Source organism: Tursiops truncatus, chromosome 9 (genome assembly GCF_011762595.2).
Source record: "Tursiops truncatus isolate mTurTru1 chromosome 9, mTurTru1.mat.Y, whole genome shotgun sequence".
NCBI classification, from domain to species: Eukaryota; Metazoa; Chordata; class Mammalia; order Artiodactyla; family Delphinidae; genus Tursiops; species Tursiops truncatus.
The window spans coordinates 55,253,565-55,281,201 of NC_047042.1; the positions used below are offsets into that span (position 1 = coordinate 55,253,565).

General features: G+C 41.9%; 1 long non-coding RNA gene across 3 annotated transcripts in view; it reads left to right on the top strand.

Moving 5' to 3' along the window:
• The window catches only part of LOC109548576 (uncharacterized), a 187,600-nt gene that overhangs the window by 71,126 nt on the left and 88,837 nt on the right, over positions 1-27,637 (top strand). The window contains exon 4 of one of the 3 annotated variants that reach the window (XR_004528126.2): positions 1,661-2,571. The exons of the other annotated variants lie outside the window; for them this stretch is intronic. This is a non-coding gene — a long non-coding RNA (uncharacterized lncRNA). Of the gene's footprint in view, positions 1-1,660; positions 2,572-27,637 lie in introns of those variants that run through there. 3 annotated transcript variants of the gene reach the window in all.

The window sequence follows — 27,637 nt, forward strand, 5'->3', positions numbered from 1 at the left end:
AGATTCCCTTTCTCCCCTGGCAGGCGAGAGCCCTGGCTCAAGTGTTCCTCTTCGGCATTTGGAGGCACTCCTGATTCCAGCATTATGCTCAGTACCGGATATGAAGTACTGTCCTGAGAATTTCAGGACCAGGTGGTTTGGTCCCTAAATGGTCCTCGTTCCTAAATGTTTCTGAAGCCCTTTATGCTGCTATGTGATACTGGCTTGTTTCATTTCTTTGCACTGAGTTTACTAAGGTCAGGTGAGTTCTGTGACCCAGAGTAGAATGGTTCATTGCCCTCTGAGCAAGAAAGTTTATTTTTCTATTAAGTTAGGCAGATTTACCATTCTTTGCCTGATCCTTGGGTAGTCTTCCTTGGAAATACTCCAAAATTTCCTCTCCTTATATAATGAACTACGTAGAGATCAGCAAGGAGTGTTTATTTTGGAGACAGTAAAAATAAGACTCTTGTGTATAATTCCAAATATAGGCATATATTCTTTGGTAATTAGCTTCATTGTTCTCTGTCATTTTTTTTGACAGTATTTACACTAAATTAGAAGTAGTAATAATGGGATATCCTAGTTCAATCCTACAACCATATCTGTCTACAATAAAATATTTGCTTTTAGTGACAGAAAGTATTTCAGAAGTGTTCATTAAAACAATTTGATAACTGTGTATCCATTATTAATAACCCAAGACGGGGATTACATGTTACGTGACTCGTAACCAATAAGGAGGCTGCCATTTCCATAATTATAAAGAATTCATATCACATCCATTTTACTATTCTGTATCATTTGACCCATTTATGGCTCATTCCGAAAGAGTAAGATTTAAAAATTTATAAAGTTTTTCAAATGAAAAATCTGCCAGGTAATTTCTCCCTTCCATTGCTGGCAGTAGATGCTCTCCATCTAAGAGGCTGAGTGTTTGGTTCCACAGCGCTCTCCTCTAACTACATAACAGTAAAGAGAGTTCAGGATCCCCTGAGTTATGGTGACCCCTCTCCCTCGGGAGAGAGCCTGGGCAGAGGGCGTACACCTGGGAAGCATTCTGAGGTGTAAATTGTGAAAAGGGACTTGGGGAGGGTGATGTCAGTTGGCTACGTCTGGAATAAAATTAAGCTGTGGGGTGAAGGGTAGCCACTCAGTGTCCACGTGCTCTCTGTTCAGTGGTCCAGTCAAAGGTTCTGACCAGCCCATTTGGAGAAAAAGTTGAGCAACTGCTCTGCAGGGCTGGCTGAGTCATCAGCCCAGAAAGTTCCCCCAAAGGGTTGCGTACTAGTTGCTGCTACCACTGCTGCTATTATTCTAGAGTTCACTGTGGGCTGGAGGATGAGAAGGTGGGGTGCAGCCTGGGAGAGAGGAGAGCATAACTGGAAGGTTGGTAGAAGATGGATTTTTATCTTCTAGGTTTTCTTTCTGGCACAGAAGAAGGAATCAGGCCTAGTGAATGATTCTTGGCCTGTTATTCTTCTCCTTCACCCCCACTCCAAATCTCAAATGCAGTTCACCTTGGAGCGTCTTATAATTAGGGTCAAGGAGATCCCGAGCTTATTGTTACACCTGAGAACCTGGGGCAGCGTTGTACCTAATACACTGCAAATTAGTACCGAGAGACTAACTCCTTTCCCACGTGATCTGATTGCATCACCCTCTCTCTCTCTTTGGACAGGCATGTTGAACAGCAGTTGCTGAAGTGATTTTGATGAAATATGACCTTTGAAGACTGTGGCCACTGACCAAAGAATCTGAACTACAGTTTCCAACATTTTACAGGCTACAAAACATAAGCTGGCCAGCATTTATTGCTTGTACTAACAGCTTGAGTCAAGTTTCCTAAGCCTACAGAGAAGACCTCTTACTGCTGCTAATTTTACTATCAGCAAAGAAAAGGGAAATAGGAAACCATATGGAATGGCTGAATGAGAGCATTTGTGAGAGCAGTATGAACGCGGATTATCCGAAGAGAGGGCAACTTTTTTCTAAAACTAAAAAGGACTCAATTTGCATAGAAATAAAGTGGGGAAAAAATGTAATGTAGAAAAAGTTATAAGCAGAGATTCTGCTCTGGCCTCTCAGGATGGCATTGATTTACATATTAAGGCAGTCACCAGGGAAATGTTAAAAACCCTCTAGGGAAATTTCCAATGTGATGGATAGAACTTTAATATTAATATAGGATTCATCATGATAATGTAAGTCATAGATCTAAGTCTCCCTTCATCAAATGAATAGTCCCTTTCCAGCCTATTATACAGGCAGCACATGCTTTAAATAGTGTCATGTGGGAGACTTGAAGTCTTTCTTTACCTGCAGTTTCTGAAGTTTTGTTCACAGGAATAGTGACCCACCGGGTCATCCATCTTTAATTACGTCATCTAGACCATTTGCATTTTCCCCTTTTTATTAATATTTAGTGTTCCTTAAAATATACTTCCATCGTACTTTTTTTCACAAATAGAAAAAGCATAATTCAACACATACTATTTCATACATGCAGTGACTGTGAAGGGAAGATCTGATTCTTAATCTATTCGTTGATCATTATACAAGGAAAAAAGTGATTTCTGGGTTGCTATTTGATTTAGTTATCTAGTACATAATTATCAACCATATGCATGTGTATTGTTCATCTTACTCAGGGTTTCCTAGTCTTCTAACACTGACACCCCACAAAATGGTGGCTGAGTCTCTCTAGAATCCTATAAGACAATGACAATCTTTTTGGAGTGAGAATGATTGCAGTGTTGATACCAATATAATAAATGCCAGTAATAATAAATGTTAAGATTCATCTGCTGCTTTTTTCAGCAGAAATTCAAATATTCATTAGTGGAGCATATAATCACTTTTTCTTACTTTAGCCCAAAACACACATGAAAATAAATTCATAAGTACAGACTATGAATACAGACATAAATTGTGTACACAGACAAGTAGACCCTCAAGTTCTACAAGGAAGAGGGGGCTTTCCTTAAGCCTGGAATCACTGCACTATGTCTTTAAATTCGTGATGTGCATTGGTTTCATTCTATTCCATTTCTCCGCTCATGAAGTAACCAATGTCAACATTTGGGGTATCATTTCATGTATTTAGTTGGTATCCATTCTGGGGTGTAAAGGTTCTGAAAAGTCCTGCTGTAAAGAAAATTATTTAATGGGTAGACTCTAGCATTCCTAACTTTCTTTTGACCTAACTTTCTTTTGATCTTATTTTTCAAATAAGATCTATAAACACATTTGGAAATGCTGGTCTAGTGGAGGTGTTCATAAACTGGGCCTCCTCGATTTTTTTTTTTTTTTTTTTGGCTGCGTTGGGTCTTCGTTGCTGCACGCGGGCCTTCTCTGGTTGCATCCAGTGGGGGCTACTCTTCGTTGGACGTGCTTCTCATTAAGGTGGCTTCTCTTGTGGAGCACAGGCTCTAGGAGCGCGGGCTTCAGTAGCTGTGGCTTGTGGGCTCTAGAGTGCAGGCTCAGTAGTTGTGGTGTGCGGGCTTTGTTGCTCTGTGGCATGTGGGATTTTCCCAGGCCAGGGCTCAAACCCGTGTCCCCCCATTGACAGGCGGATTCTTAACCACTGCGCCACCAGGGAAGCCCACCTCCTGGATTTTTTTTTTTTTTTTTTGCGGTTCGCGGGCTTCTCACTGCTGTGGCCTCTCCCGTTGTGGAGCACAGGCTCCGGACGCGCTGGCTCCGCCATTGCTCATGGGCCCAGCCGCTCCGCGGCATGTGGGATCTTCCCGGACCAGGGCACGAACCCGTGTCTCCTGCATCAGCAGGCGGACTCTCAACCACTGCGCCACCAGGGAAGCCCCACCTCCTCGATTTTTAAGCTTTGGTTTTCACTGGGAACTTTGAGATGACCTCCAATTCATCCTTTAAGTTCTGACTCAGATGTCACCCTCCGTGAAGATTTCTCCACTTGCCCTAGAATGAATATGTAATTCTTCCCTTCGCCCCCTACCCCCATAGCAATATTTTCAAGTCCATATCAGTGTTTAGGTCATGAGTTATTTATTTTTAATTTCCCCCCTCTAGTCTACAATTTCCTTTATTTTAAGGAGTGTGTTTTTACTCTCAGTGTCCTACAGAACACCTGGCTCATTGTAAGAGTTCAACAAATAACTGCTGAAGGAATGAATGAGTAAGTAAAGCTTGGGAACTTAAGCAGAAAAATTATCTCTCTGGGGTGTTGGTATGTGATTAATGAATGAACTCTTCTGAGTTAAGTACTTTTTCCATTATAGTGACTAATTCCCATACAGTTGATTAGATTGAGATTGACTCTGATGTGAAATGGTTAATCATTTAGTCTGCCAAAAATACAAGATTGACTGTTATTTAGTCTGTTTTTTCCCCTTGTATAGACATGAGTCGTCTACTGTATATGAAAAATTCTAGTACCCATTCATAGCTGATATTTTTCTTGTTTATACTCACTATCAGTCCATAACTCAGAATTTTCTTTTATTTAACTGTTAAAGGAAAAAAAATGACATTTATAGACCCTTTTACTTTTCCTCAAAAACCTAGCATTATAGATGAAAAGAATTGCAGATTAGGCTATATTATGCTTTTAGCCGTTTTATTTATAATATTTAAAACATTTTTCTGATATACTCTTTAAGTTTCAAGCTTATACATTTTATTGTGGTTTAGGCATATTTTCCTCCCCTCCTTCCTTCCTTCATTCTTCCTTTCTTTCTTTTTTTTTCCATCTTTGAAAAGATAAAGATGGACTAGAATAAAGATAATAATCTCCCTCCCTGACTCTACCCTGCTCTAGTTCATTGCCAATGTTAACCCTTTGGTGTATCACTTCGTATATTTGGTTGGCATAAATTTTGGAGGGTGTAAGGACCTAGAAGGCTACACTTATAGCAGTCTTTTGTACACTACCCTGTTCTCTTCTGAAGATGTTTCACAAAGCCCCAACCTACTAAGGACATTAAGAGGAATGAATATGCCCAGGAAACTTAATTATGTTTCTGTCATAGATACTAGGCTGGCAAATTAGCTGCGGTTAAGAAGCTCACTGTGAAGTGTTGTCAGAATGTAAAAAAAGAGGCAGCACACCTGATTGGAAGAGGAGGAGGAAAAATAGAGTTAAGCCAGAAAGGTTGTTAGACACCTGCTCTCTCCCCACCTCCCCACTTAATGTTTTTAGCAATGAAGACTACCACTGCAGCTAAGTGACACTCATAGGTACTGTTGGCACCACGGGGAGGCCTAAAAGAAAAACAAAAGGGATGACCGTAGTTGGGGAGGGAAGGGAGGAGGAAGAAAGAGACAGAGGAAGAGGAGAGGGAGACCATGTGATGTAACGGGAAAAGCACTCAATTTAGTAAACTCTGGTTTCCCAGCTTCCCTGTAACCTTGGCAAGTTAGCTAGCTCAGAGTTTCTTCAGATGAAAAGTTTGTGGATTGCTGATGATCTCTAAGGGCTCTCTACCTCTAAAAGGTTACATTGGTGATGTGAGATAAAGAATTTAAGAGAGCTGGAGAGAAGAAAAAGATATGCATGCACAGGATTGTTAAAGCCACCCAACTCAGGTGCACCTGAATTTGCTCAGGAGCAATTCCTGCTTTCTCAAATCTGGGGAACACCTGATTAGACCTAGAAGTTTCTGTTCATTAGCTGGGGTGGAGATGAATATCTAGCTTACAGAGAAAGGAGCTGTTTTATATATAACCCCTGCCAGGAAGCCAAAAGATGGTGGGAATAGATAGAGTCCTTGTTTATCATTTAAGTCTGGAACCTGCTGCTTCATCCCAGGAAACCAAGCATGGAAATAGTGATTGGATCTTCAAACCCTCATCTTTAGATGGGGTACTTTTGACAGGGCACAAACTCCTTGGCTAAGTACCAGGGGTTCCTGGGAACCAATCCTCTGTAGCAGGGTTTAGACTCAAGACTATTTGAAGGCCAAAACAAAGAGAATGAGTTTCACATTCTCACGCAACTGCTCTGATGTCTGAATTCCAAAGGCATTCCAGAAACAGAGCTCAGACTTGGTCCCTTGACCATCAGAGTTCTCCCTGTAGCCCATTTCAGGGTAAGCCTGGGGACAGTCAGCTGTGGAATGTTAGAAGGGTAGAATAAGTTTCCAGGGCTGTAGGCTGTTAGTTGATTCCCCAGAAAGCAGTCCTGTGAAGCCATTCTTATTTTTACACATGGCATATCTGAAAAAGGGATTATCTGCCAAATTGCAACATTTTTTGTTTTATGTGCCTCTGAAGGCAAGATGTGTTTTGTCCTCCATCAAGTCTTAAAAAATATTTATCCTGGCATCTTCCCATTTTTCTTTCCACATGGAAACTCCGATATTTTTAAGACTAGTTGTGAAATCATTCCTAGATATGCACATTACATGGAGATCTTAGAAAAACTTTTAAAGAAAATGAATATAAAGTGATATTTCTTTTATGAAGCAGACATTACAAACTATTCTTTTGTTGGGCTTTTCTTGATTAGCAAGATGTAATAAAATGACGTATATTCTCACCCTGTGGTAGGTACACTTTATCTAGTGGAACAGAATATTGAAAACAGCATGGAAGTTAAGAAAAAAATGAGAATTTGAAAAAATGTCCTCATGATAGCATCATGAAAGCAATACTATGTTATGGTTAAATAAGGCACGAACAATAATTTTGTGTTAGGTATGTTTTTCAATTATGCATTTGACTTTGGTAATAAAAGACTCGTGTTTTGCAATAATGTTTGGAATTTAAACATACTGTTCCTTTTTTCCAGTCTTCAGGAGAGCACTTACCAATGCAAAAGTTACCTCTTACCCATTCTTGTCCATTAAAAATTAAATGCTTTTACAGTAAATTATTAAAAGTGGTAGGTTGGCGGCAAATCATCAAAGGTACCATAAACCATTATGCAAGCGAGCAAGTGAGCAGTCTGATTAAATCTAAGGGATCAGAAGGCATTTACATCCCTCGATATCCATCGCAAATTCTCAACTGCAAAAGCAGCCATAAAATGCTACATTAAATTACTTTAAAAAACTCTTCCAGGATTTTCAACATTCAAGAGCAACTTGCTTTTTAATTAAGTATGAACTAAGAACTTCTACCGCAAAGTACAGATATACCACTATTTAAAGGTTATTTCCTCTTTCTTTAAAACTGCTGCAAAATTAGCCTCATTTTTCCAACTGACATCACTCACTTAATGGAATTGAAGCATTCTAGCAGAGTTTGCCGAAAAGCTAGTTATTAATTAGGTGCTGTTTTCCCACCAAGCGTCTTTACTATCATTTAATTACATTGAAAAAGGAAATGATGGGCCCTGAATGTTGCAAAATCATGTTGAAAATGTTAGAAGTATTTAAATAAGATATGTTTAAAGAAAAAAACCCATAACTCATGGTTTTGGTTTAAATGAGGTAATATACATCAAATGTGAAATGCCTAGCATACTGCCTGGCACCTAGGAGCTACTCAATAAATGGGGGCTTTTCTTGTTGTTAACCCCATTTTTCATTTGAAAAACTCAGGCTTCACCAACACTAACTTGTCCAGTGCCATCCAGATGGTGTGAACTGAGGCCTCTTTGATTCTGAGGCCTGTGCTCTTTTATTTGTGTCCCACCAGGTGCTAAAATCTGCCGTGCAGGGAACCATCTAGCTACTCATGGAAGCACAAAATGTCTATTGAACCAACTCCTTGACAAATAAAAAGATAGGAGGAAGAAAAATATGAACATGAAGGTAAAATTTTGTCAAATTGCAGTAATTGTGGACAAGGGCAAAAGCAGCCCAAAGTGTTTATAATTGGGTTTTAGAGCAGGGTCTACTCCCAAGTCTCCCACCCACTGTTCACATCTGCCAAGTGGGGTGAGGACAAATAATTCTGCAGCTTATCTGGTATTGGTTTGGGTGGCTAATAAATCTGAATGAATAAGTGAAAAGCAGACACTTGAAGGTCAGACAAGTGTCAACTGATTTCATCTCTGTCAGTGGTTCTCAAATTTTAATGTAAATCAGAATCACCTGGAAGGCTTTTTAACCAATGCAGCTGGGCAACCCCAGAGTTTCTGCTTCAGTATGGGGTGGGGCCCAAGGCTATGCATTTCTAAGCAGTTGGCAGGTGATGCTGGTGCTGCTGGTCCAGGGACCCCACTTTGAGAACCACTGATTTAGGTTATCTAATTTAACCGTCACCACAACCCTGTGATGTAGGTGTTATCGGCCCCACTTTATTTTATTTATTTATTTATTTATGTTTTGCGGTACGCGGGCCTCTCACTGTTGTGGCCTCTCCCGTTGAGGAGCACAGGCTCCGGATGCGCAGGCTCAGCGGCCATGGCTCACAGGCCCAGCCGCCTCGCGGCATGTGGGATCCTCCCGGACCGGGGCACGAACCCGCGTCCCCTGCATCAGCAGGTGGACTCTCAACCACTGAGCCACCAGGGAAGCCCCTGGCCCCACTTTATAGAAGAAATAATGGATGAGTTTGGGATACATGTCAGAAGAATAGTTTGAATCCTGGTTAAAGAGAAGTTGAGAAATTGCCTTCAAAGAATCTTCAGAATTTCTGAATCACTCCATTGGTGACAGTAAAGCAAGACTACAGCTGTTCATCTCTTCTCCCACCACCCTCCAGAGGCAAAGATATTATCAGAATGAGATGAAAACCCACTGATAACATACTCAGCACTGCATGGTCCCAGAGACAACAATGAAAACTGAAGCCATGCTTTCAGAGATCCTTGAGCATTCTAGATGGGGAAACTGAGGCACGGAAAGGTTTGATGACTTGTTTAATTTGACTTAGTGTATGAGTGGCAGCACTGAGGTATCAGATAGCCTGAAACCCAATCAAAGTTTAATTATAAAGGAAAGACTTGGAGCTTCTATCTGACAGCTTGATTGCTGTCTGCAGTAAGAACCATCCCAAAAAGTGACTGAATGTAGAGGCAGCCTAATGAGGTGGAATAGGTACTAGGACAGGAAGCAGAATTCATTTGCTGACTGTATATTTATTATCTTTCACACGCTAGGCACTATTCTAGGTGTGGGGATAAAGTGGTAAACAAGATGGACAAAATTCTTGTTTTTGCATTCTAAAGGCAGTAAGGTAATCAACAAGTGAAAAAAAGGCAGGAAATTTAAGAGAGTAATAAATACTAGGAAGAAAGTTAAAACCAGGTAATGTTGGAGAAAATGACCACAGACTCAGAAATTTATAAACGTGGGTTTGGTGGTTTACTAAAGATACAGAAAGAAATGTAAGGGATTGACTACCAGCCAGAGGTTTGAACTTTCACACCCCACTGCTCAACATTTCAATTTTATGGGTTCTTTTTAATCTATGAGTATAACCCAATATTTCCCCCTAGACTTCTCCAGAAATTATTTTAGGATCCTCAGAGGAGGGAGGCTCTTGTACTACATGTAAACAAACTATAAAAAGTTGATAATATACTTGACAAGCTAAGCAGGAATACATTTCGAAAAAAGGGGAAATAATAGTATGTGAAATCATGTACAGAACTAATAAAAGATTCAGATATGTACTTCAAAGTCAAGGGCAATGATCACAGTAATAATTGATTCAAGTAAGAATTACCAATGGGAGGTTTAGCAAGTGGTGATTCATCTCTTCCCAACCCCGACTTGAATGATGTCACAGTGGTAGCTTGAAGTCAGCCATGGTGGGAGTATTTAAACCAGGAAATTGGTAAATGAATGCTACAGCGCAGACCTTTTAAAATTATTACTTTTCTCCAGAGGGGTGGTTGTTGTTGGGAGAAACACCACCATAGGTCTCTCCTGCTTCTATGCATCTTGCTGAGTATGCCAAGAACGGAAGACTCTGACCTCTCTCAACCCAGGCTATTTCTTAGGGTTGTATCTGCAGTGAACAACTTTGAAGGACGAGGTAACGTCTCCCTCTGGGACAAAAAGCGAACTTGCTTACTACTTGCTATAAAATTGGTAGATTTTTGAAGCTAAGTGTTTCTCTCCCATAACGCAGCACACTTCATTATTTGGGCGCTATTCGAAGCGGGGAAGGGTAGCTAAAGTGGCCTACTGTGTGGGGCTCCTGGGTCAATTCAGTGTACTGTTGTGGTTTCCGCTGCTGGATGTCTAATTGGTAATGATGCTTTATATGCATGTATTGTAGCTTCATATGTGCGTACCTATCTGGGTCCTTCACATTGCTTTCATGGGATTTGGGGGCAAGGGGAACCTGGTAAGCATGCTAACACTCATGATGCTTGCTGTGCTGTGAATAATCAAGTCTGTGGTCTCACTAGAGTTATCTAGCTCACTGATGGTTCAGCAAAGTTGAAAGTTGATGGTGTTCACTAGGTGGCAGCAGCCATCCAACCCCAATGACAATTCTGGAAGACCAAATGCAGCACAATGTGCTAAACCACTTTTGCCTTGGAAACACTCTTAAGGACCCCTGATGACTTTGGGGTTGTTTACCAATGGCCTAGCCAGTTGGTCTGCCACTTGGAAGACTAAGACTGGTAGATTAAAGATATTCCTCTTTGTGTCGTGAACTGGGTAAACACATTGTGTCTGCCCATCAGACATCACCTGGGTGATGGTAAAGGTCTGTTTTTTTGCTCAGATGAACTAGAATTAGGCAATTGATCAAGATAGCCACCATTGCCATCTGATTTCATCATGGTACTGGGCATGGTAACACATCCACCACCACAGACTGGGCACACTGTGAATGATGTTTCTCTTGGATGCAGAAGCTTCCACTGCATACCAGACTAGTGACTCCTGCAAAAATTTGGCCTATTTGTTCTGTGGTGATGGAGGCCACATTACATGGAATATTAGCTCTGTCTGTTCCTGGCAGATTGACTACATTGAATCTTTGACCCCGTTTTGGGACTACTGATATTGCTTCTCTGCTTTGACATTTTGTCAGGGTACGGTATTGCTATTCCAGTCCAATTAGCCAACTCTAGCCACATCATTGTGGCCTTTACAACTAAACTGTCATGTGTTGTTAGGCTTGCTGGATCATTTGCAAAGACCATCCAACAATGGGCTAACAGTCAAAGAATTTGATGGACATTCCATATGGAAGTGGCAAATGACATTTCCAACTTGTATTCTTGATGGGGAGACCTTAGTCACATGACCATGCTTAGTTGCCCAGGAGGGAGTTCTGGGGGTACAGAGCTGGCTCTACACTCGGCTAAAACTCTATTACTGGGGAAGAAGAGTGGAATAGATCTTGGTGGGCAGACATAAATCTTTGCCCTGAGTATCCTGTGTAAATCTCTATCATAATATTTGTAGGATAGTTTTATTTCTTTTTCTTCCCCTACTAGCCTGTTGAGCTCCTTGAGGACCAAGGCCTGTGCTTTCACTTCTGAATCCCTAGTATCTAGCTCACTGCCCCTCCTATATGAAGAATGAATGAAGCAAGTTATATTTCTGTTGAAGAATGAATGAAGCAAGTAAAGTGTATGAATGGGGGGAGCAGGACAAGGGGAAGATGAGCGATACTTTCATTATCTAATTCAGAAAGCAAAGCTGGCTTACCTAGGGCCCTGCTCTCCAAGTTTACATAAGGCTTTTGATGAAAAGCTTTGCCGTGAAAAGAATGAACTAATTCAGCCAAAAAAAAGGCAAAATTCAAATGTGAGGTTCTATAGCTCAGCTCAAAAGAAACAGTTGCCTGATTGTCACCAGGTGACCTCACTTTTCTCCTCAGTCATCAGCAAGGGGAAGATATAAAACAGGTGAACTTGTGAGTTTACACAGTTTTTAAACAGAGGTAGGTGATGTAAAAGTAGTTTTGAAGCATATGGGAGGAGCTGTTTATACAAAACCTGATTTCCCAGCCACAGCGTGAGATGAGAGCAGGGACCAGGGACCTCTGTTCGTTTGCAGACCCCACCCCCCAATCCCTATAGAAGGAGAGTTTCCAGCTGGCCTAAGTCAGCAGAACCAAGCAGGGCTGCCCACCCTGGCCTCCTGGAGATAACAACAGATGGCGAATAGGCAAAGCAAATTAATCAAGCCACCAAATGTTCTCAGATTTGGGTTTCAAATTCACTAGGCTAGTTACATATGACCACTGTTGCTATTGTGCATCATATTTATTTGACAGCCTTGTCCAGCCCTTACATTTCTCCCTCTGGCTCAGGCTAAAGAACATGTGCATTGCATTTCAATTAGCACTTCTCAAAATTCAAGGCAGTTCTGAGGCTAAGAACACCAGTGTGCCAGCAATTTATGCACATAGGCTATCCATGCGGCCCATTTTAGTGTTCTAATATAACCTAAAGGTCAAAGGCTGGAGCTCAGTTTTTTGAAATACAGGTTTAGAAAACTTCCTTGAACATGTCCAAGTTCAAGGAACTTCCTTGAATGACGCCCTGTTGGCCTATCTTGTCCATCTATCTGGAGGAGTCAGGCATGACTTTTGAGATCTCTTTCCATAGTCCATGTGAGAACCTATGTTAGTATGGAGCAGACTCTATGACAGTCTAACAACCCACCCATCTCCCCATTTGTAGTACTTACTCCTCCACATGAAAGGCTTTTGGCAGTGAGTCGGCAGCCAAACGTCAACATGGCATCAAACTCCAGAGAAAGCCCTAGTCTACTCGGATAACGGCCAGCAAATCACAGGGTGTGGGTTCTGTTCCTACAGCATCTGGAGGTATTATGTCACTCCTGCAAGATATTTTTACCACCGAAAGAAATGCCTTCTGGGAAGGGCTGTCTAGAGGGCAATTTTGCCAAAGGCACAGAATGATGAGAAGGGGTGAAATCAAGGTATTGGCCCAGGGCTTCCCTGGTGGCGCAGTGGTTGAGAGTCCACCTGCCGATGCGATGCAGGAGACACGGGTTCGTGCCCCGGTCCGGGAGGATCCCACATCCCGCGGAGCGGATGCGCCCGTGAGCCATGGCCGCAGAGCCTGCGCGTCTGGAGCCTGTGCTCCGCAACGGGAGAGGCTACAACAGTGAGAGGCCTGCGTACCAAAAAAATAATAAAGGTATTGGGCCCGGTAACATGGGCTTGTTACTGACCCTTTTGAGTCGGGCCCCAACAAGGGTCATCCTGCCCATTTTTGTTCAAGCCAGTAGAACAAGAGGAACTTTGGTTCAGAAGCAAAGGAAAGCTTTATTCTTTTGATCGGAGAATGGAGAGGGGTAAGCTCAGACTCTACAGCACACACCCTCCCCGACAGGTCGCGGGCAGGGATGCCTTATAGGGCGGGGCTCTCGGGGGGTGGGCGGGGCTGCACGGCTCAGGCTCCAGATCATCGCGGTGCTAGGCGCAGCCTCTCTGCACACAGCCCGCCGCCGCCATCTTGAATCGCGTCGTTCCGTGCTCGGCGCTTCTGCAAACGGTCCCGAGCCGAGGTGTCGCCAGGGCGGTTCTGCACCAGGAACTTTGGGCGGAAGGGCTGGTGTGAGGCCTCTGCCCGTGGCTCCCTGTGAGCAAGTGAAACTAGACGAAGCGCCAAGGCGAAGAAAAAAGGTTAGATTATATTTTATTACCTAGATTCTATTTTTATTTCCCGGGAACTGTCAATGGGCTTTGCCAGTAACAGGCACATCCCTAAGGACTATGAATTTGTCCCCAAACCATCTTCAGGTGCATTTGGAAACTGACCTTAAAGCAGTGTGGTGTACTGGTTTGAGAGAAGATGCAGTCTTAGTTCTGCTCGGACCTTTTGTCACTTCTGTGGAACAGTTTTCCCTTTTGTCAAGTAATGGGGTACGACTCCCTGGGTGACCCTCAGTAGGCCACATCCACATGGTGTGACAGGTCTAATGGTGAGGAGAGAGAAGGACAAAGAGGATGAGCTGCAGGCAGGGCCAGCTCTGGGAGCTCCAGCCACCCGCACCAATCAAAGGACATGTTTGACATAGACTTGGCTGGAAGGACCTTAATCAGAATTTTTTGCTTGCTTCCTGGAGAGTGGAAATCAGGAAAACAATGGCCATGATATCTTTGAATCAGGGCTGGTCTCGAGATGAATCATAATAACAAATTCTTTTTATATTCTACTATTCTGTTTCTGATGTGCTTTGAAGCCCTACTTTGGGAATAAAGAGGGATTATTAATTCATTTTAGAGAGAAAGTTGCAGAGAATTTCACATCTGCTAGCAAATGGTTAAATCTAGACCTAATGATGTGACTGAGAAGGCCAAAGCTTTCCTTGTCTGTCCCAAAATATGTCCTTTAAAACTGCCAAAGTGTAAGAAGTACCTACCCATTAACCCTCTACCATGGATTCCTCATCAGGTTAAATTGATGAATGTCATCTAATGAACAGCAAAAGCCTGCGAATATCAGGCACAGATGATATACATTTTGTTGGACAGGAGAGTGGATGGAAAGGTCTAGATGCTCAGAGAGTGCTCATATGGGCAGGAAAAGTCCAGGTTGGAACTTAAGCGGAGGCCCAGGAGCAGTGTGAGTGCACGGATACATCTTCAGGGCCGAGGGTTGCAGAAGGCATTTGGGACAGTAGGTTCAGGGGCATAAGCGGGTCCACAAAGCAGGGATTTGAACATATTTAGTAACGGCATGTTTCTGTCTGAGATAGGCCCTGTCTGAAATACAGTGAAGGAAAACAGAGCAACTACTTGAAAGAATGGACAAGAATGCCCTCAATTGCTTATTACATACACATCCATATTCCAAGGCTCTATCTCCAGGATTCTGACTGTATAGGTCTGGGATGCTGCCTAGGAACCTGCATTTAATGATCATTCTTGGTGATTCTGATGCAGGGGACTGATGGACTACACTTAGAGAAATAGCCAAAAGATGAACAATGAGCTTTTGGTGTAATTCTTGAGTGGTATTTAGGTCTGCCCTCTCCTGTGAGTGTTTTGTGCACCATGCATTATTGCTTCTGGGACTGATCAGTGCTGGTCAGATCTGGAGGCAAGGGATGGACATTTTACCGTATTTATATCTGCTATGAAAGAGAGGTTTTGCCACCATAATCCTGTGCTGAGTCCTTGGATTGGGAAGGTTATGGGGACCTCCTTCTGCATTTCCTCAACAAAGATGCAACTTAGGGGCTTCCCTGGTGGCACAGTGGCTAAGATCGGCCTGCCAATGCAGGGGACATGGGTTCTAGCCCCGGTCCGGGAAGATCCCACATGCCGCGGAGCAACTAAGCCCGTGTGCCACAACTACTGAGCCTGCGCTCTAGAGCCCGTGAGCCACAACTGCTGAGCCCGCGTGCCTAGAGCCCATGCTCAGTAACAGGAGAAGGCACCGCAATGAGAAGCCCGCGCACCCCAACGAAGAGTAGCCCCTGCTTGCCGCCATTAGAGAAAGCCCGCGCGCAGCAACAAAGACTCCAACACGGCCAAAATTAAAAACAAATAAATAAATAAATTTTTTTTAAAAAAGGATGCAACTTAAATAACCGTCACACTTTTTGCCTCTGAGGCAGATCATGAAGTAGTTAGGGGGCTTCCTGGTGTGACTGGAAGGGAGTGGAAGCCAGAGAGTAAAACAGGGAAAGTGTGCAGGAGCCCAGTCTTCCAGTACCTCCATTAGAGAATGGAAAGAGCTGGCAACTTTGAGTTATGGGGCCATAATTCCATCTCAGGATTCTGGCAATAGTATAAGCCACTTGAGTTCTTTCTTGTTAGCTTATGAACATTTCAGCCTCCTCACCCCCACCCTACACCTGCCTTGGAAGATTAATAACTCCGTAAATTACAGTTGTATTACAATACACATATTTTTACCTCAATATGAGGCTTTCATCTGGGTATGGAAATGCTCTCAACTTACATGTCCTAGGGTGACCTGTCCTGCTCTGTGCACTAATGCAGTTTCAGTTTTGCAAAGTAAAAATGGACTTCCACTGACATAAGCTTCACAAAAGGCTGTGGTCCTTGAGTCAGACTAGGCTGGGTTGGAAAAGAGCAAATGAAAAAGCATGCAGGTGAGAAGACGATGGATGTGGGAGGAAACCCAGGAGAGAAGTGTGGCTAGAGTAGAGAACTTGAGTGTGTGGGGTGTGTGTGTGCGTGAGAAAGAGATCCTGAATGCACGAGGTATTCAGACGCTGAAGGCAATATACCTTTGAAGGTTCATACCTATGAAGGTATCTTTGAAAATTTCTGTGTAGGAAGATGATATGATGAAAATGATACCCAAAATGGATTGGTTGCTCAGGATGGCCCTAAGGGTGGCGGGCTGGTTGGAACAGGGCCACGAGGGGAACAAAGAGCTTTATCTTGAGGCTGCCTTTGCATAATGAGCATTGTTTTTGATTATTTAGGGTGTGTGTGGGGTGGCTTACCAAGGAGCTGGTGGGTGCCCTTCTGCTTTTCTTTGCTGAGGGCAGAGGAACCCACTTTACCTTCCTGCCTCCTGCTTTGCTATGAAGTTGTGCTTCTGTCCAGGTTTCTTGATTTTCCTACAAACATGTTACATCCATATCATATTCCAGGAACAGAGCCAATGCCAGAGAAATCCATGTCTCCCAATTTCTTGTTCAGTGTCTGCTAGGATCTTGATGTCATGGTAGTACCCCTTTGGGTGATTAGTCTTTAATGATTTATTGAAACTGTATTGTCTGAATTCCTTAAACCAGAGTTCAGATCTTCTCCCCTGGCAGAGGGTCTACTGGTTTTAGCCCTCATGGCTGGGCTGCATAATAATAATACTGTGGATAGCTCTCGAATGCAAGGGGAGGGGGGAAGAGGGGAAGAAAAAGAAAGACGACAAAAGGAAGGAGAAAAAGAAGAAAAGGGGGATGAAGGACAGAGGGGAGAGAAGCAGTAAAAAGCAGCTCATGGATAGGACAATGGTGAAGGGACCAGATGCTCCTAATACCCGCCCACTGACCTAGAAAGAATGAGGAGGGCGTCTTGGAAAGTGAGAGCAGCCTCTCGCTTTCACCACGTGGGGGCAGACTTGACTTACAAGAAAGAGCAACAAGGTGCGAAGGCTGCAGGGAAAACGCAATCGTCCTGGTAGAGAGAGGATTCAGCGTTAACCTCATCATTCACTCCCTGTGGCCCTTCATGTCCCTCAACAGCTAGAGCCCTATTTCTGGGCACAATACCTGGGTGGATTAAAGACAAAAAAAGCCAGCTTTGCTCAAGCTCAGATTCTTACATAATATGGCATATGGAATTACAGTTAAACAGGTATCACCTACAAAAAAACGCTTTGACATTTCATCTGCTTATTTAAAGTGTAGAATCACCCAAGCTTTTATGCAGGGCTCTCTTTTCTGTTTGTCTTTTTTTTTCACTGGAGGGTTATTGCCTGCACATTACATGTTCATTATTATTTCAGGCATTTCCTAAGGTTGGAAAGGGCTCTTCTGTATTTCTTCCAGCTCCTTTGCAGTCTTTGCTTCTCTTAACACTTTCAGTGCACGGTGATCAAGTGCATGGAAGTGTGTCTTTCAGTTTCAAAAAAAAATTCATAAACTCTGAGCCTTTGTGTTAACGGAATATCTTTACTTGGAGAATGGATGGAAACAACCAAATTACTGCAGCTAGTTCCTTGGTGCTTAAAAAGCAATTGTCGTATGCATGTGATGGTTTCTGAACATAATGTGACTGACATAGTGATAACAAAAGGAAGTCTGAGCTGAGATATTGAAGAGGAACTACTTCCTCCACCTCCCCAAGTTGTTAAGTATTATTATCCCAGATAACTGCATTCCAATGTCCATGCTATTTTCCTTCTGGTAGAATTTGCCCTTTTTTGAACTATATAGATTAACTCCAGAGAGAATGTACATTTTCCAAAATAGACTTTCTAAGTAGCCAATTAAAAACAGAATCTCTTAAAAATAAAAATCTTCTCTTTGAAATGGTGATTGGGCCTCTGAGATAAAGAATCCCATTTGCAAGTTTAAAAGGAATAATAAGAACTTTATACTATCAACTGGTTGAGTGAGGACTGAGGAAAATGCAACTTTGCTCTTCTAAAAAAAATTAAAAATAAAGGGATAGCAAATTGATCAAATAATTATGGGAAGTTTGGCTCCATTAGTCTCATGCTTTTCAGTATGCCCCAGTTAGCAATAAAAGTCAATTTATGTGAGTATGCGAGGCCACAGGTTTATTCAAATTGTCTGTTAAATTTGGTGGCACAAGAAGAAGTGAAGCAAAGGTACTGTTCTGTAGCAAGGTCTTGGGTCTCACTATCTCCTCATCTCTAAGTATAATGAGAAGAGCATTACCTCCATTTAAGATTTACCTACTTTAGGACTTCCCTGGTGGCGCAGTGGTTAAGCATACTCCTGCCAACTCAGGGGACACGGGTTCGAGCCCTGGTCCGGGAAGATCCCACATGCCGCCGAGCAGCTAAGCCCGTGCGCCACAACTACTGAGCCTGCATGCTGCAACTACTGAAGCCCATGCGCCTAGAGCCCGTGCTCTGCAACAAGAGAAGCCACCCCAATGAGAAGCCAGCACACCGCAGCAGTGAGTAGCCCCCACTCGCTGCAACTAGAGAAAGCCCGCACACAGCAGTGAAGACCCAACGCAGCCAAAAATTTTTTTAAAAGAAGTGAATAAATTTATTTAAAAAGATTTACCTACTTTATGAAACACCATCACGTTAATTTAATTTACGGCCCCTTTAACATTTATAATCCATTACAGTGACTGGGAGATGATTATTTCTGGGTGTGGTTTCGGTTTTCTCCTTCTAGTGTTGCAAGCTGCATCCCAATGTTATGAAGCCCTGGCAAGAAAAAACAAAAAAAGAAATGCCTGCTAAAATGAGTTGTTCTTAAAAAATAGGAGAACTAATGATAAAGAATGATTTACCATTAGTTTCTGTCTTTGCAGCAGTGGAAAATTGGGAGAAGATCAAACATCCTCCCCAATTTGGCCACCACCTTCTTGGTTTAATAGTGTTTTTAAATGAAATCTCTGACATGGTCTTTGTCAGGGCTGTTAATTTGTACCTTGCAGAAACATGATTCAAACTTTTCTGGAATACAGACTGAGGAGAAGTTTCAATAATAAAGAAATACAGGGACATCTGGAATTTCCTCTGAAAGTTGATGTGATCTCTTCACTGAAAATTAAAGGCTTTGCCTCAGACTTTGAGATTCCCTCTCTTAGTTAATTAGTGTTAGGAGAGAAGATCTGATAGATGCAGAAGGGCTGACAAAACTCACGATGTCTGTTTTTTTCAACTAAGTGTGAGTGCCAAGGCTTTGGGTTTCTCTTATTTGGCTCCATCCCCTGAGAGCCTCGTTTGTTTTTAGTACATAATTTTAGTGTTCATTCTTACCAACCATCAAGTCTGATGCACTTTTAGAAAAAAGTAAACCAAAAGTAATTACTTGGAGAACACAAAGGCCATATCTATATATGAGATCAAACATTTCCACCTTTCCCTTGCTATTTACCTCTGAACAACTACTCTTCTTTTTAGTGCTTTCCACTTGTTTTCTTGACAAACAAAGAGCAGGGAATATCTTCAGGCTAATTATACAGGACCATTATGGGATCCCGCAGGGACCAGGATGAAGCAACGCTCCATCTCCGCTTTAATTTTAGGGGGAAACTAAACCTCAAGGGAGGTCATGCCTATGCTGACTTCTCAGATGGCAGGTAAGCCTGGTCTAGGCGTCCTTCCCTTCCACTAAACAGAAGGACCCTAGGTATCCAGAGGATGGCTTCTAGCATCTCATGGATAGGTGGCTTCACGTGGTCTAGTGTTGTTACATGACCAACCCCTCCCTTCACCTCAGCTGGAAGGTTGAGTGTGGGTGTGAAAAGATGAGAAACAAAAAGGAGTAGAAAAAATAACATCAGTGACCAAAAATATAGACTTATCTTCTTTTTTGAAAAATAATCTCAACATAAAATCTGGCAGTCACATAAATAATTGTGAGAAATTCTCAGAAGACCCGATGTTCTGCCCATACTGCAAACCGAGCCCCAAGGTTCTGCCAGGTCTTGCTTGCTCTCGGGAGCAGTCCATGTTGGCCTCTAAGAGGAAGGACTACTTCAGCTGCAGGTGACAGACACCCAATTCAGACTTCTCTTAAAAGGAACTCCAGGGATGCCTCTTTCTTTACGGATCAAGTGATGTTAATGGACTTCTCTGCAGTTTTCATTTGTACTTGTTCATTCTTTAGCCAAGTAGGCAGCATAGCTGCCAGATGCCTGAGACTTACAATCGACCCCCTTAGGGACCTCAGCAGACTGGGGAGGGAATGTGAAGTCAGGTCAGGGTCACGTGCCCACCCCTGGAGGCAGGGGTGGATGAGGTTAGCTCCACCCAAACTACAAGGAATGGGCTTTCCTCAGGAAAGTTAGCTTCCATCACTAAATCATATGGGGAAGTGATTCTGGGCACCCAACACAAAAAATGTCCATTACATGTCTTTATCTATACACATCAAGAATGCTACTGCTCCAGGGAGTAATACTATCTTGCCATTGCCTTATAGTGTGAGATTGTCCCTTAAGGAAACTGTGATGCTGCTTTCTCTTCTTTGTCTGTTGCCTTGCGTCTAGTTTGAAGCTGTACCTTTGGCTTCTGCCCCTGCCCTCACATGGGGCTTCCATGACAGGACATGATGCTCATTTTATCAATATTTCTTAATACTTGTGGATTCCTTAAATGGTGGCCAAATACCCACTTTGGCTTCATCTCGGGCACCCCCAGAATCCAACACCTGTCTTCTAGAATGCACGGGGTTCTCTGTCCTTGCTCTATTGACAACCCCTTGCCAGTTTGGAGCACTGTTCCTCATGTCTGGTTAGATTGGCCTGCTCTGTCTCACAGCTGGGCCTGACCAGGTACTGACGGGGAGATGGCTTGTTACACTGCTAAGAACCTGTGCACAGACTGCTGCCTGGCCAACATACTCATTTACTAGGCTTTGAACAGGGGCCTGGAGAATGGAGAGGACATGAGCTTCTAGATGACAACATCAAACATGAGCAGCAGGTACACTTTTCCCTTTCATGTGTGTGGAAAGTATTAGGGAAATATTCCTCTCAGGACATATTTTACATTGGCAATCATGTTTTCCTGGAAGTTGATTTAACTTTTAACACTTGAGTAAGGATCTGATGTAAAACACTTAATAGCCAGGGGAAGGACTATATTTCCTGTCTTTCAACACCACCACGGCTGTTAAATGCCTTTCTCCACTGACTGGGGTGTACTGTTCCATACATTGTGATCTTGCCACACTTGGTTCATTCACTCCCTCCTTCATTCATTCACAAGTGTCAGGCCTTGGAAAGCCACTTGGGGTGCAAAAATGAATAAGACCCTCGAGGGTCTCTCAAACTAGTCAAAGTCCTGATGAATAAACACAGGATAGGAACGTGATGGAACAGATGTTCTTAGGTGCGTCTAGGACGTCAGACAGGGGCTCAGAGGAGATAACGTTGTGGGGTGGGCCGGGGGACAGGCAAGGCTTCAGTGGAGAGGCAGCCCTTGGGTTGAATTTTGTAGAATGAGCAAGACTTCATCAGATGAAAACAAGGAGGAAGTGTATTCCAGGAAGAAGAAGGTTCCAGGAAGTGTACTCCAGGAAGGATTATGTCGGATGATATAGGGCTTTGACTAGCATGGTAGGTTTGAGAGAGTAAGAGATACAGTAGACCATAGGGTATAGGGCAGGGAAGAGAGGGAAGCAACAGGACACAGGGTGGTAGGCAGAGGCCAGATCATGAAAGGTTTTTAAATTATAGTAAGGAGTTTATATTTTATCCATGGGGAGGAGGAAAAATTAAAAGGTTTAAATGAAATGGGAGTATACCATGATCAGGTTTGCATTTTTGGAAGATCACTTTGGCACTCTTGGTAGTATTGCCTAGAGAGGGGGACAGTGAGGCGGGAAGACCAGCTAAGAGGCTACGGCAGTAGTTCGGGCCTGGGATGGTGAGGGCTTGGACTAGGGAAGTAAAGGTGGGCTTAGAGGGAAGGGAGCAGATTTAAAATACAACACATAAAAGGTATCAAAGTGGCAGAGATGAAGGGTAAATGGCTGGTTTTAGCATTGGGTGATGGAGTATTTGGTAAAGCTACTGGAACAGTCTGGGGAATATAGACTTACTAATAGGTTTGGAGATTAAGGTATCAATTCAGTTTTAGATCTATCCATTTGGAATTGAAAGAGGGACATCCAGGTGCAGATGTCCAGGAGGTGGCTGATATATGAACTTTGAGCTCAAAAGAGAAGTCTGGGCTAAAGATACAGATCTGAGAGTTGTTCATCATAGAAAGAGTGGCTAAACCGTGTGTGTGTGTGTAAAGTCATTTAGGGTGAACATGCAGAGTGACGAGAAGAGGGCTAAGGACAAAGCCCTCGAGAATTCCAGCTCTCAGTGACAAGCAGGAGTAACTGTCAGAGGACAGAGAGGGCAAGGGCAGATGAGGAGCATGAGTGGCCATAGAAATATGGGTAGAGCTCATTTTAATAAGAAAGGAATGGTGAACTGTGCCATGGAGAAGAAAGGTGAGATGAAGACCGATACATGGTCACTGGATTTGTCAGTGAAAATTTCTCCAGCGATGTTGCCTAAATAATAGCAGGAGTATGGGGTGGCAGCTTGATTGCAGAGAGCTGAAAAGTGAATGGAGGTGGGGAAAGTAGGGATAGTGAATGCAGATTATTTATGTTGCTTATTTAAATCTGAGTTCTTTCTCCCAGATTGTAAGCCCCGGGGGAGTAGGGACATCACTGATCTTGGTCAACATTATAACCTTAGTACTGAGTGTAGTCCCCATCAGCAGTAGCCATTTAATAAGTATTCGGTGAATGGGAAAAGAGAGCACAGTGGTAGATAAAAGGCGTAAAGTACAATGGAAGATTTTTATTTTCTTTACTAAATTTGAGGAAAAATGTAGAACTTGAAAAATGCACATGAAGCAAGGTTTCAGAGAAAATATAAAGAGACAGACTTCTGCTGTGAATACTACAATATAAATTGGGCATTTCCTCTAGCTCTTTCTAGAAATCATCCCCACAAAAATGAGCTCAAGAAAACCCTGCAAACTCCCGGACAACAGTTTTGATGAAACTAAGGAACTGTAAATTCCCTGAGCAATGGTAATAGAGAAGGGGAGAATTTATGAGAATGTAGAGATTACAGGTCTCAAGGAGCCAGCAAAGGTAAAGTGGAAATTCCTTGAGGTACAAAACCTCAAACCCTCATCGCAACAGGATGCATATCTAGGAGGCAGGGGTGTTTTGGGACTTTGTTTGCTTTTAAGAATCCGAGGAAGCAGGACCAAATAAGAAGTCACTCAGAAAGGCTATATATAGAGGAAATAGATTCCCTGTATCATGGCATCAGGGGAGAAGAGAAAGTTTCTTTTGTGCGTCACTGCTGTCAATCACCACCACTCACAAAAAACTGGTTACTGAGAAAATTCCACCTGGATTGGAAAATGACACCAGCCCCTTCCCAACATACACTTGCAATTAGTTGTTCCAGAAAAACTCATCCCTTTCAATAATGAGGAACCAAAAAGTGAGAATCCATATAAAAATAGACCATAGGGAAAGGGAAGAAGGAACAGGAAAAAATGTTAGAGAATACTCATGAGAAAAATGTTGCCTTGGAGCAGATGAGTATTGTGACAAAATATATTGCATGAATTAAAAAGAATCAGTATAACAGTTGTTTTTATGAAATAAGAGCTTCAAACAGAGATATAAGAGCCCAGGGGAAGAGATGGTGAAATGTAGGAGAAGATGTAAACTAGAAGAGCTCAAGAAAGGAATATAAGAAAAGAGGTAAAATCATCATAGAAATGAAGGCAAAAGTGGAAGGAAAACAGTAAGAACAGATATTGCTAAAATATATTAAAGGACATAGAGGATCAACTAAGAAGAGAAGAAAAATAAGAAGAAATAAGGAAAATAAGGAAAAGGTCAAAAAGAATGAGGGAAGGGCTTCCCTGGTGGCACAGTGGTTGAGAGTCCGCCTGCCGATGCAGGGGACACAGGTTCGTGCCCCGGTCCGGGAAGATCCCACATGCTGCAGAGCGGCTGGGCCCGTGAGCCATGGCCTCTGAGCCTGCGCGTCCGTTTGGAGCCTGTGCTCCACAACGGGAGAGGCCAGAACAGCGAGAGGCCCGTGTACCAAAAAAAAAAAAAAAAAAAAAAAAAAAGGATGAGGGAAAATGACAGATGGAAAAAACAGGCAAAGAAGATCCAGTGTGTACAAAAATATTTAAAAGATGCTCAACTTCCCTCATATTAAGAGAAATGCAAATCAAACAAACACTAAGATAAGGACTTCTATTTCTAGCAGTATTACTGAGACACAAGTAGATCCTACTCAGGGACGATGTGCATATTGCTTATGGTTTGAAGAGAAGGAACATCTTTTTCTATGAGACTGGAGGGAAGGAAATAGGATTGGTTCAGATGCAAGAACTTCAATTTCCTGCCTTCACAAACGTATTTTCTCTGTATAGAGGGAGTCAAGCACATCTGCTAGGGAAAAGGGGGGTGGGGTGGAAAGGAAGGAAGAGGCATCAGAGAGGACTGGAGATGTGGAAAAACATCTGTGTGGAATGGAAGAAAGTGTGAACTGGAAGATGCAAAAGAATTGGGTGCAGCGTGTCTCTGAGTTGCTGGTCTGACAATGTGGTCTCCTACAGCATGGTTCATTTGCTTATTTGGGGAGCGAGGAAGAGGCTTGGGGGTTCCAGCGAAGATCAAGTGGAGAGACAAGGGGGCAAGAGTACTGGCAACAAATAGTTGAAGTGAAAATGGAGGTGTCAAAGGAGGTTGGTAATTTATTGGATTTTAAGATTTCAAAAGTTGAGTATTCCAAATCATGGGCCTCAAAGAATGGGGAGGCTCCCTGTGCCTACATTTTTTCCTTTACTCAAAGTAGAAGACGTGCTGATCTCCTTGGTCAGATCCAGGATATTGATTAGGCCACATTTACTCATGGAGAAGTCATTTTGAGAAAAGATGTCAGTTCATGGATATGACTTACTCTCTTTTCTCTTTCACCAATGTGGCCAAAGTGGTTAGCTGATCACGGTTTATTCTGAGGGCTACTGTCCATCTTTCCTTCCTCTGCCTTCCTTGTCCATGCAGCTTAAATACATAAGCACTGTGGCCTCATACCCTTGTCTTTTTCTTCCTTTTGGCTACCTGGTTTTTGGAGAAATCCAAGATGCAGTGAGGCCCTCATGTATTGCTTTAGTCTGAGACTTACTAGGTTCTGGGAAAAGGGTGCTCCCTATGGTCCAGCTCAACCCACTGTGTTTACTTTCACTGGTTAGGGAGTCCTTTGGGGAATGGTGGCTAAGACCAGAGACTCTTAGCAAATATCTTCTTTACAGCACAAGCAACTGCCTCCAACACATAGCAGCAAGAGGAAAGAGTCTAGGGTGTGGCCAGGGTCATGAGAATCTGCAGTGAAGAGGGGCTGAAGGCCACTGAAGGAGGAGAAGATACAAAGCTCCGTGTCTTGTTTTAGGCTTAGAAAGGTCAGAAGTACTTCTAATTTAAGCTTGCAGTGAAATGTTTCAGCAGGGAGTTGACAGTTTTAAAACAGCCATCTTGAAAACCAGAAGTGTTGTGGTTTTTATAGTATTGAAAAGGAAAGGGGCTTAAGACTAGGTGAGAAAATAATAATAATTTAATAAACTAATAAGTTCACTAATACCTTAAATGAGTACTAAAAAGCAATTCCTGAGCTATCACTATTTACAGCAATAGACACACATCTTGATATAGATGTTCATATAAATACAGAGCTTTACATTTTAGATGGGCAAAGGTAAGTTCATGTGTCATTAGCAAATTTGTCATTAAGGAAATATGAATATTTTTACAGGAGGTATAACAGAGATCTGCCACATATGACAGAGCAGAGTGTTTGTTAAATTTAATCTTACTTTTTCTTATTCCTATATCATAAATATGGCTTCCTTATTAATACAGATGATGGATTTACATCACTGTTTCTGAATAAGCAAAATACTTAATTTCATATCTAAATGACATTCTCCTTTCTGAAAAAGGAGTCTGTATTTCCATGGGGACAGGAATGGGGTTATTTTGATCAGATCCCAGACTGGAATGGGATTGACAGGATGCCAGCTCAGTGGATGGGTCCTAAAGACTCCATAGTTGGTAAGTGGGGTGAAATGTTTGATATAGAGAGTGGAGATAAAGGTAGGTAAAAGAAGTCAGAAAATTTCTACACAGTACCTGTCTCTTAACAAGTAGTCAAAAGATGTTTGTTAAAATAATTACTTTTATATCTTTTTAAAAAATTTAAATGATAGAACTAACTTTAGTGAAGGTACCACTATAAACCACAAATTATAATTTATAATTATAAATTATATAATTATAAAATTATATATAATTATAAAATAATTTATAATTTTATAAATTATAATGATTATATAATTATTATAATTTATAAAATTATAATGATTATATAATTAACTTATTATAAATTATAAAAATTATTATAATTTTATAAATTATAATTTTATAAATTATTTATAATTACTAATTTTATTAATTAACATTGCATAAAATGACAAGATTTCATCTAAAACATATATTCTTAACAGGGATGATATCACCCTTAAGAGGGAAAAAATTGATTCTTTTTTAAAAATTTTAATTTTATTTATTTTTTTATACAGTTGGTTCTTATTAGTTATCTATTTTATACATATTAGTGTATATATGTCAGTCCCAATCTACCAATTCATACCACCAAGGCACCAGTTATTTTTCATTGATGGAGTGATTTGTGAAGGTAGAAGAAGAGAAGACACCATTACCTAGCAGTGGCTTAGCCGTCTTCACTAGACAAATTTTGAGAGCCATTCAGCTCTGGAAGTCAGGCTCAATAGCTCTGCCCTGGGTTGGTCGGTCCATCTACCTGTCTCTCTGCCGGCTACCTATCTACCTATCTATCTATCTACCTACCTACCTATTTATCTTCTAATTATCTATTATTTTTGTACTAGCTGTATTGAGATATAATTCACATACTATACAATTCACCCATTTTAAAAGTGTCAATGATTTTTAGTATATCACAGGCTTGTGCAACTGTTACCACAATCAATTTTAAAACATTTTCACTCCAAAAAGAAATGTGTGCCTTCAGCAGTCACCCCTGTTTTCTCCCAGTCACCTTCTCCTCCAGCCCTAGGCAACAACTAATCTACATTCTGTCTCTGTAGATTAGCTTATCTCTGGACATTTTATATAAAAATGGAATCATACAATATGTGGTCTTTTGTGACTGGATTCTTTCACTTAACATAATGTTTCCAAGATTCATCCATGTTGTAGCTTGTGTCAGTATTCATTTCTTTTTTATAATTTTCTGTTGTATGACCATATATTTCCATTCATCACTTAATGGATATTTGAGTTGCTTATACTTTTTGGGTATTGCTAGTAATGCTGTTATGGACAGTGTACAAATTTTTGTGTGGACTTATGTTTTCCTCTCTCTTGGTATATGTGTAGGAGTGGAATTGCTGGATCATGTGGTAATTCTATGTTTAACCTTTTTAGGAACTGCCAGACTATTTCCCAATTAGCTGTACCAATTTACATTCCAACTACCAGCATGTGAAGCTTCCAATTTCTGTACATCCTTGCCAATATATTATTTTCCATGTATTTGATTATAGCCACTCTAGTGGGTCTGAAGT